The 9447-nt window shown below is 39.0% G+C and overlaps 1 long non-coding RNA gene across 2 annotated transcripts; it reads right to left on the reverse strand.

Annotated features, from left to right (window-relative positions):
* Positions 1–5301: 5301 nt before the first annotated feature.
* Positions 5302–6404, reverse strand: LOC139694050 (uncharacterized). 2 transcript variants are annotated; one of them, XR_011702090.1, is made up of 4 exons: positions 6387–6404; positions 5841–6283; positions 5661–5769; positions 5302–5572 (listed from the first exon to the last, which is right to left on the reverse strand). It is a non-coding gene; the product is annotated as an uncharacterized lncRNA (long non-coding RNA). The 2 variants fall into 2 exon arrangements; XR_011702091.1 differs by having other exon boundaries at positions 5661–5790.
* Positions 6405–9447: the final 3043 nt, after the last annotated feature.

Here is a 9447-nt window from a genome sequence, read left to right on the forward strand (position 1 = left end):
ATTACACTAGCCAACTAAACTATTTCTCCATCTTCCCAAATATATCCATGTAACATTCAACTTGTAAAAAATAACTCGATCACACCAAATGTATGATTCCCAGTTCTACTGAAAGAGTAGAATCAAATCACTTTTGAATAAATAGCTATTATTCCTTGTAGACCTCCATTAATCTATTACAACTACAGTTTCAGCTTGTACTTTAAGAACTTGAATACTTTCGTTTACTTCCCTCTCACAAAAAGTTCATATCCATCTTGATAATTCATTACAAGTCTCACATGGACCGCATTACTGATATCCTGAAAATTTGGAAGTCTGTGATCCTCCCATGATGCTGTCAGGAGCTTTTCGCATAAATACCGAATAGGCTTCAAAAGTTTATTCCTACGGAGCGATTCAAACGGATTTACTTTAATGTGGGTTATCACAAAATAGCTGCCGAAAAAAATTGACATTATCATTAAGATTTGATTCGATATTGACCAATACATGCGTGAATCTTTGAAGGTATTGCACTTTTGAAAAATCTCTATATGTTGAGAAATAAACCTTTATTGTTTAATATATATCAGTAAAACGTACTAGGACACAAACTAGAATGATTTTAAGATTTAAAAAGACATTTTGCCAAAACCAAGAAATCGCTCACTGGTTCAACTATTCAGTGACAATACCTATTGCAATATTTTTAATTACTATTTATCCTAATACTTATATTTTTCCTCAACATAATTTGGGCTGTTTCCTTTGAAACAGTTAGGTGAGCCTAATTTGCGTGCTAAACGAAAAAATTGCAATATGCGTGCTCGGCAATCCACGCCACTTCTTAGTTAACTGGCACTTGGTCAAATGTGATGACGCATGTGAGTTGCAATCTGAATACGTGGAATAAGGTTCAATATGTAAAAAAAGAGCAATTTACATGAACGCTGAAGTGATTAGGGTAGAAATTTCTCAATACATCATTCAAAATATGGGAATGAGTTGCTAAGACAATATTTATGAATATCAACACTGCTCTACTCGGTCTTAGATGATCCCCCTAGTAATTGCCTATGCAAAAAAAATATTTGACACCCCCTTGGCATTTTTTTATTCTAAAGTCAAACACGGCACGCTTCGAAATAGATGGATCAGTAAATGCTGTTCTTTGGAAACAGACATCCACTAGTTCAAAATCTGTAACAAGTGGGCATTAAAGCCAGCATCCATGCCTTTGGGTTCACCTTTAAGAGGTGAACCCAAATGGATTCACCCCGCCAGGCATTTAGCGGGGCAACCAATAGCGATGCCTATTTGCAGTGTGTCTTCCATCATACCTTCCACATAAAGACGTTGCCTGTCTATTCTTCATTTTTCAGGCTTTTTTCATTCGAAGACGCGGGGATAGACTAAATAGTGGCAGGAAAGAACACCGATCAATTGAAAGTAAAATCAGCTGCTTTCCCGGCATATTTCTCGAAGACGCTCACCTCACCAGCTCCTAAAATGCACTGTACACCGTAGATTTTACATGATATAATAGTATGATGCACATTATTGTAGATAACAATTCAAGGAATTAAAAAGTAACTTCAGTCATGTTACATGTTATTTTAGTCCTTAAGAATGTTTATAAATATTTATATTTTGAAGTTATCTACAGGTTAAGGCATGTTTTGGATGAACACAACAACCAAATAAATATTTTGTTACTTCTAAGAAAAACCATTCCAGCAAATAACTCTGCTTCAGGTCTCCCTTCATCTCTGTGTACTTCCTTCCTCCCTTCATCCCATCCAACATAACTATCCTGTTCCTGCCCTCTCCTCGGTTGCCTAACATTATCCCCCCTATTACAGTCTTCAACATCCCACTCCCGATCAATACGCCCTTCATTCGTTTTTCCTGCCTTTTTATGATTTCTCCCAACAAACCCGTCTCCTCGCCCAACATACCTAATCCTACTTCATTTGTATCCCATTCGGTCCATTTCACCTTCTCCAACCAACTCCACGCCAACATTTAAAAAGCCTCTAATTTACTTCTATCATCCTGCTTAAGTTTCAACGCCGTACATAAGTACGGCTCAAAATGCCGTCTTTTCTTAACATCCATACTCAACGTCTCAGTCACCAACTCCCTTCTTCTTGTATAAGCCACTTAGCCTAGTGCGATTCTTCTCTTGAAGTCTCTGCTACTTTGAGTATGTTCACCCAAAACACTTCCGAGATACATAAACTGTTCTACCTACTCTAGTTTTTGCCCTCTTATTTCAATGTTTAGCTTAGCCTTTTTATTTCTAGAAAATCGCATAACCTTTGTTTTATTAATATTTATTTTCATCCCATACCTGTCGCACTGAATTTCCAATTCACACAGCAATGCCTGCAACCCCTTGGCTGACTGACACACAAGCTTGGTCATCAGCAAACCTAACTGATTTTACGAATTCCCCGCCCACCTTTATTCCTACCTCCAGTTCTTCCCATGCCTCCTTAATCATTTCCTCTGCATACAGGCTGAACAGCAACTGTGATAATGGGCAACCCTGCCATACACCTCTTCCTGACACTGCCCAACCGGACTCCCCGTTTCCCACTCGAACCTGAGCAGTCTGAGACATCTCCAGGTTGTGGATTAGCCTCCTTTCCTTCCAATCTATTCCTATTTTCTTCAATATATTCATTAGTTTTTCCCAATTCACTCTGTCTAAAGCTTTTACGAAATCCACGAAACAGGCAAATGTGTCCTGATTTTATTCTATATTCCTCTCAATTAGTGATCTCATTACTGTAATGGCATCACGCATACCTTTCCCCTTTCTAAACGAAACTGATCATCCCCTAATCAATAACTTTCCCTACCCTCTTTACTTTTGTTGATTATCATTAGAGCAACTTTTGCTGCGTGAGAAATCAAACTCACTATTATGTAGTTCTCACTTGATGTATTTATCTTTTTTGGAATAGGAACTACAACTGATCTCACGAAGTCTTCCGGCCAGATTCCTTCCTCATAAATACTACGAATCAGCCCATATAGCCTCTTCCTCCCAAATTTTCCTAAACATTTCAATAGTTCCGCAGGAATGTCATCCATCCCCACGGCCTTATTTAGCTTCATCTCCCTTAATGCTCTTTCTACCTCATCGTCGAGTATGCCTGGACCTAAGCTATCTTTCTCTTCGTCATGTTCCTTTTCTATGTCTAATTTTATTGGTCTAAGATCTTTACTATACAGTTCTTCTATGTACTCCTTCCATCTCTCTTGGATCTTTCCTGTGTCAACTATTGCCTTACCCGCCTCTTCTCTAACTGTTAGCATAGATCTTCCCTTCTTACCTCCCGATGGTTATTTAACCTTGCGGTATAGGGCAACAATTTCACCCTTCTTCTGAAAACTTTCCATATCCTCGCACTGCGTCTTCTAATAAGTAGGGGGAAAATGTTTGTCCTGGCGCAGGTTTGACCTTGACATTCCAACCCGGAACTATCGGTCGCAGAGAAAAACAAATGACGTCACGTGAAAGAGGGGGGCATTTGTCCTTCACAGGCAATATAATTGCATCACGTCAACCCAACCCACGCAGGAAAAATCATCCTGGCGCAAGTTTCACCTTGAAACTCAAACCCGGATACATCAACAACTATCGGTCGCAGAGAAAAACAAATAACGTCACGTGAAAGAGGGGGGGGGGCATTTTTCCTTCATATGCAATCTAGTTGTACGACGTCAACCCAACTCATGCAGGAAAAATCATGACCCAAGGCCATCGCCTCTTATATCTCCAGAACTATCGATTGTAGAGTACAACAAACGGTGCCAAGTGAAAGAAGAGGTAATTATACTTCAGATTAATGCCTTAAAGTGTCCTCTTTATATTGGACAATATATAGATTTTATCAAATATCTCGTTTAATAATAACGATAACAACAAATAAACAAAAATAATGGAAAAACAACGTGATTATATGTAAAAAACTCCTCATCATTTTTTCGATAGCACTTTAAATAAGCCCGTAAAAATTAATTAAAGTTCTCAAGACCTAATTTTTTGAAATTCCCGCTATTTCTCTTCAATTCCGCTTTGCTATTCTCTCATTCTATACCTATTAATCAGTCTCCTTCTCCTATTCGGAAATTGACATTTAAAGCGGAGGGCATGAAGAGAGAGTAGAATTGCGTTAACCGGGAAACGCCCATCCCTCACCCCTTAGCTTTTTCCCTTTCCACTACACCTTCTACGCAGTATATAAAGGGGACGGATCGGCGTTAGGTCGCCAGCAGATCGGGAAATAGTCCCGGTCTATAGGCCCACCTAATCATCGTGTAGGGTTCCAGATGAGATCTTCCTCCGTGGGGCTAACACCAAAAGCTGTGGGGGTAAGTATGACCCGTTAGCCAAATTGGCTTTTCGGATTTTTTTTCATTTTTTCTATACGCTCTAGAAGCGAGCAAATGTGAAGATGGGTCACTCTCGATGCCCGCCTTCGATTCCCGGCGAGAAAACCGGAGACCCTTTCCAGGGTATCCAAGGGTTTTCAGGGTACGGGAATATCATTGTCGAAAGGACACCCCCTATGTACCCCTTAGCGGGTTGAGCAGCGTGGGGGTACTCAGTACTAACGTACTGAGTATTTTCCAGAACTTTCAGACCGATCGGACCAGCGGTTTTGGCCCTATGGCCAAAAAAGCCGAAATTTTCGGGAATTATGCTCAATAACTCCGTTGTTTGAAGAGATAAAAATATGATTTAAATTTGAATGTTTATCAGAAAACAGCTGGCTACCGATTCCGCGTGGAATTAATCGTAAAAATATTAGGGTTCACCCTAGGGTAATAAGGGTATAGTAAAATCTCCGACTGAAGTACCCTTTTCAAAATGCTATATGATACGGAGCATAAGTGTTTACTATTCCCAATTTCTAAAAGTTTGATATACCAAATAGGTAGGTCACTATTCCTAAAAGAAAGGATAAGAATTAGGCGGTGGCGTTTACAAAAAACCCTCTAGATAAAAATATGGTTTAAATTTGAAAGTTTATCAGGGAAAATTTAGTTATCCATTCCGCATTGAATTACCCGTAAAATTATAAGTGTTTACCCTTGGAAAACTAAGGGTATGGAAAAATCCCTAATTGAGGTACCATTTTTAAAATTCTGTACGATACCAGACATAAGGGTATAACATTCCCAATTTCTAAAACTTTGATATACCAAATAGGTGGACCAAATATATAATGTTTTCTCTAAGGAATAGGGATACAAAATTGTGGAAATTCATATATATTAAAACGAACATTTTGTTTCAAATAATTTTTATTTGATTATTTTTTTTACATATAAAAAACTTTTCTTGGCTATAATTATAAATCATAACCTCCCCCACCGTCATTGTAAACATTCGGGGGAGAAAAAGTTTCTTCTCCCTCCCCCGAAAAAAGATTGTCGCCACCACCCCCTCCCCGAATCGGGTGGTCATCATCTCCACCTTCTCCACCCGGTAGCGGGTTTCCTCCTCCAAATCCTCCTTCTTCAGAAATGACCCCTCCTCCTGCAACCGAAAGAATCTTTCCCGGATGCTAGCCTGCCAGAATAAAAATAGGTACAGTCAGTAGATATTAATTACACCTCGAGCATTATTAAAATTTGATATAACCAGTTAAAAAAGCTACCACAGAAGTTGATGAAGAGGTCAACGCTTCGGGTGACGTTGAGGTGGAGGTGGTGACGCTGACAGTGGGGGTGCTGTTAAGCGTCGTGGTTGAGGGGGTGGACTCCATCCTACAAAGGTAAAAACGAAAACTTTGTATACAATAAATCATATTTTTATATATATATTAATCGTTACTCACATCAATTAACTGGAGGGTGATTAGAACTGCCAAAACCACCCTGTCCTCGGTTACTATTAGAGGTAACGTCATCAGACACTACAAATGAAACATCTGTAGCGATTCTTTCAAGGATGATTTGACATATTCTAGCTCCTCTTCTCACCAAAAAATCCTCATCACTATGGTTATAGAGGAGAACCTTAATTTCCCCCCTATAATCAGGATCAATTACACCCGCCCCAACTTCTATCCCATACCTCAGCGAAAGACTAGAGCGGGATGCGAGTCTCCCGTAAAATCCTTTGGGGATTTCAAGGGAGAATCCGCAAGGTATTAAAGCCCGCCCCCGCTTAGGAATTATATCCCACTGGACAGCACTAATATCATATCCAGCAGGGCATTCATAGCATGGCATAGGGGTACTTGCAAACGGGTGTAGTTTCCTAATGATGATGGAAATTCTGAAAATTTTAATATGATAAATATATATATATTTAAGACCCCTCCTCAACCATATTCAAATAACATTTAAAATAATGTTAATTATCTCTAAGTCATAATTACCCAGAAGCAGAAGTAGTAGCCTCCATGATTATGATTTTTGGTGCAGGAGTGGTGACAAGACTGGAATATGGTGCAATTCGGCAATTCGGCAATGAGCGGCGATGATCAGAGGAGAGCGGATAATAGCGACGGTAGTAGATCTCTGCCAGGTGTTGAATGATGGAGACTCAAAGCTGAGGGTTTATATACAGGAACGCTTCTGTAGAGCATCATGCTACGTGCTAAAACTAGGAAGTTAGAGGAGGAGGTTGCATTAAGCAAGATCGGATAGTGGAGTGGGTTTTTTTTCACTCCGCTGACCTCACTCGTTGAACATATCCCAACATCCTTGAGAGATTCCTCATCCTCCTTAATCTCTTTCAATAACAACTCCTTGCATGTCCTCGGATGTTCGGCATTGAGCATTGCATTTTTTCAGTAGAAGCTGCCAACTCCAAAGACCTTGGCACATGCTCAGGTTGCGTCGAAGGATAATTGAAAGGAAATACCTGAACTAGTCAATTCCATCCAAGCACATGCGTAGATGATGAAATTACTTGATTTCAACTAGGTAACCTTCTTGCGCGGATGTTCGGCATTGAGCATTGCATTTTTCAGTAGAAGCTGCCAACTCCGCAAACCTTGGCACATGCTTAGGTTGCGTCGGTGGATAATTCAAATGGTTGAACTAGTTAATTCCATCCACATCCAGACCAGCACATGCACAGATGATGACATTACTTGATTCTAACTAGGTGGCCTTCTTGCACGGGTGTTCCGCTGAGGGAATTAGCTTTTATTTCTATAAAACTCCACTTCTGAGAGTTAAGTTTCCATTTCCTCCAGAGCAGCTAAGAGAGCTATTACGGACCGATTTCACCTCCCGAATCATCAGCTGTATTCATTGACGTTAGGAGTAAGTACATATCATTAATAATCGCATTAATTTCTTAGGGTATATGCAATACCTAAAAGAAATTCATATATAATTGATTTTATCAATAGGATTGCATAGTTTGTTAACTAATCAGAAGTAGTAATATATATACAGCAATGTCTTACGTAAATTCACTATATAAAATATCATTATTAAAGTTATCAAAATATATTGTTCAAAGCGCATTCGTTAAGACGGAGAAGAGACAATCACCGGGTATCTCATTTAGACATTGTTTGCAGAGTAAAGTTGACATAATCTTGTACCATTTATCCGATTCAATACCTCGCACTACGTTTAATCATATTGAGCAATATACTATTGCAGAAGAATACGAGTTTCTGTTCGAACGGGGTTATGAAGTAGATGATATTCGTTACGAGGTTTTTCTACCTCTAGATCCTGCACTTAATGTAATGAGATGAAAATGTATTTTTTCATACGTATCATTTTTTTATTTTATTTCAGCAACAGCTCAAAGAACCTTTAATCATGCCCTCTATCCAAGAAATTCTAGAAAATTACAATGCTGGTAGCTATCACAATTCGGAAGAATTAGAACAGGCATTAAGTGACATATATATGAAAATAGTGTTTGATGACGATAACATTTCTGATATGGGGACGTATAATCGAATGAAAAATGCGCTGGATAAGGCAAAGGGAAGAAAATTTTGCACTTACTGTGAAATCTTCTATGACATTGACGAGGCTATGCCTCATGAGAATACCAACGCGCACCGGATTAAAATCAACGAGCAAATAGGGAGAGGATTCAATGAAATTGAATCAGCTATTCGTTCCAGACTGAAAACATTTTGGATTACTCCCGTGGAAGATGGTGAACAGGACGTGATCTCATTTCTCAATAACATCAAAACTCAGTTGATCGAAAAGATAAATGATCAAATAGTGGAAAATAGTGCCATTAAATTCAATCTTGTTTTAATTTGCAAATTCAAAAAGGGTGAGAGGGATGAAATGAACGCTTCCTTCAAAACCAACAATCGCAGGTTATTGTTAGCAGATGAAATTGAGGAAGTAATCAATGAGACATTTTCTAAACTTTTAAAAGAAAAGTCCGAATTTCAAGCTAAAGGTTCAGGATGGGCCTTATCAAATGTGCTAGGTTTAGAACTGCGAATAAACAAGTACACGCCATTTCGAGGATCAACATTCATTGAGCTGCCTATAAAAATTAGGAATACTAAATCCGTTATCAATATCAGAAATGATGATCAATACTGCTTTAAGTATGCCATTTGGGCCAAAAATATCGATAAGGATCCTCAAAGAGTTTCCCAGTATAAGACACGAGCATGCCATATGGGTTACAATTGGGACTGCATCGCGTACCCGGTGGAGCTGAAAGATATTCCCAAATTCGAACGTGTCAATAATATTTCAATCAACGTTTTTGGTCTGACAGATAAGAACCTCGTGTACCCACTAAAAATTGTAGATCATGAGCTCGAGGATCATCGCGACCTCCTTTACATTAGCAACGAAACAACCGCTCACTATTGTTGGATTAGGAATTTTGATAAATTGATTCACTCCCAAATTACGAAGCATTCTAATAGAATATTCACTTGCAAACGCTGCCTCACACATTACCAGAGTAAGCACAGGCTAGAAGAGCATCAACAGCTATGTAAAGGTACAGGCGAGCCGAGTAAAATCATTCTACCTGACGAGGACAATAAAAGTTTACAATTCACAAACTTAAATTATTCTTTTCGGGTACCTTTTGTCATTTACGCTGACTTTGAATGTCTTCTGGAAAATATTAGTACCTGCGAGCCTTATCCTTACTCATCCTATACTAATTTAATGCAGAGACATACCCCATTCAGCTTTAGTTACATCGTAGTGGGACCTGAGGGATGCGAGGACCCATACCTGTACCGAGGTCCCAATGCTGCTAGGGTATTCATTTTACGGATGAAAGAAGAGGCTGAAAAAGTTTGTAAACTTTACAAAAATATTATTCCAATGAATCCTCTCACTCCAGAGGAAGACTCAGATTTTGAAACTGCAAACGCATGTCACATTTGTGGTAAAGAATTGAAGGAGAATAAAGTTAGAGACCATGATCATTTGACAGGAAAGTATAGAGGACCTGCGCACTATTTTTGTAACATT

The sequence above is a fragment of the Hetaerina americana genome, unplaced genomic scaffold, assembly GCF_022747635.1.
Source record: "Hetaerina americana unplaced genomic scaffold, ioHetAmer1.1.p SCAF_5, whole genome shotgun sequence".
Taxonomy (NCBI): Eukaryota; Metazoa; Arthropoda; class Insecta; order Odonata; family Calopterygidae; genus Hetaerina; species Hetaerina americana.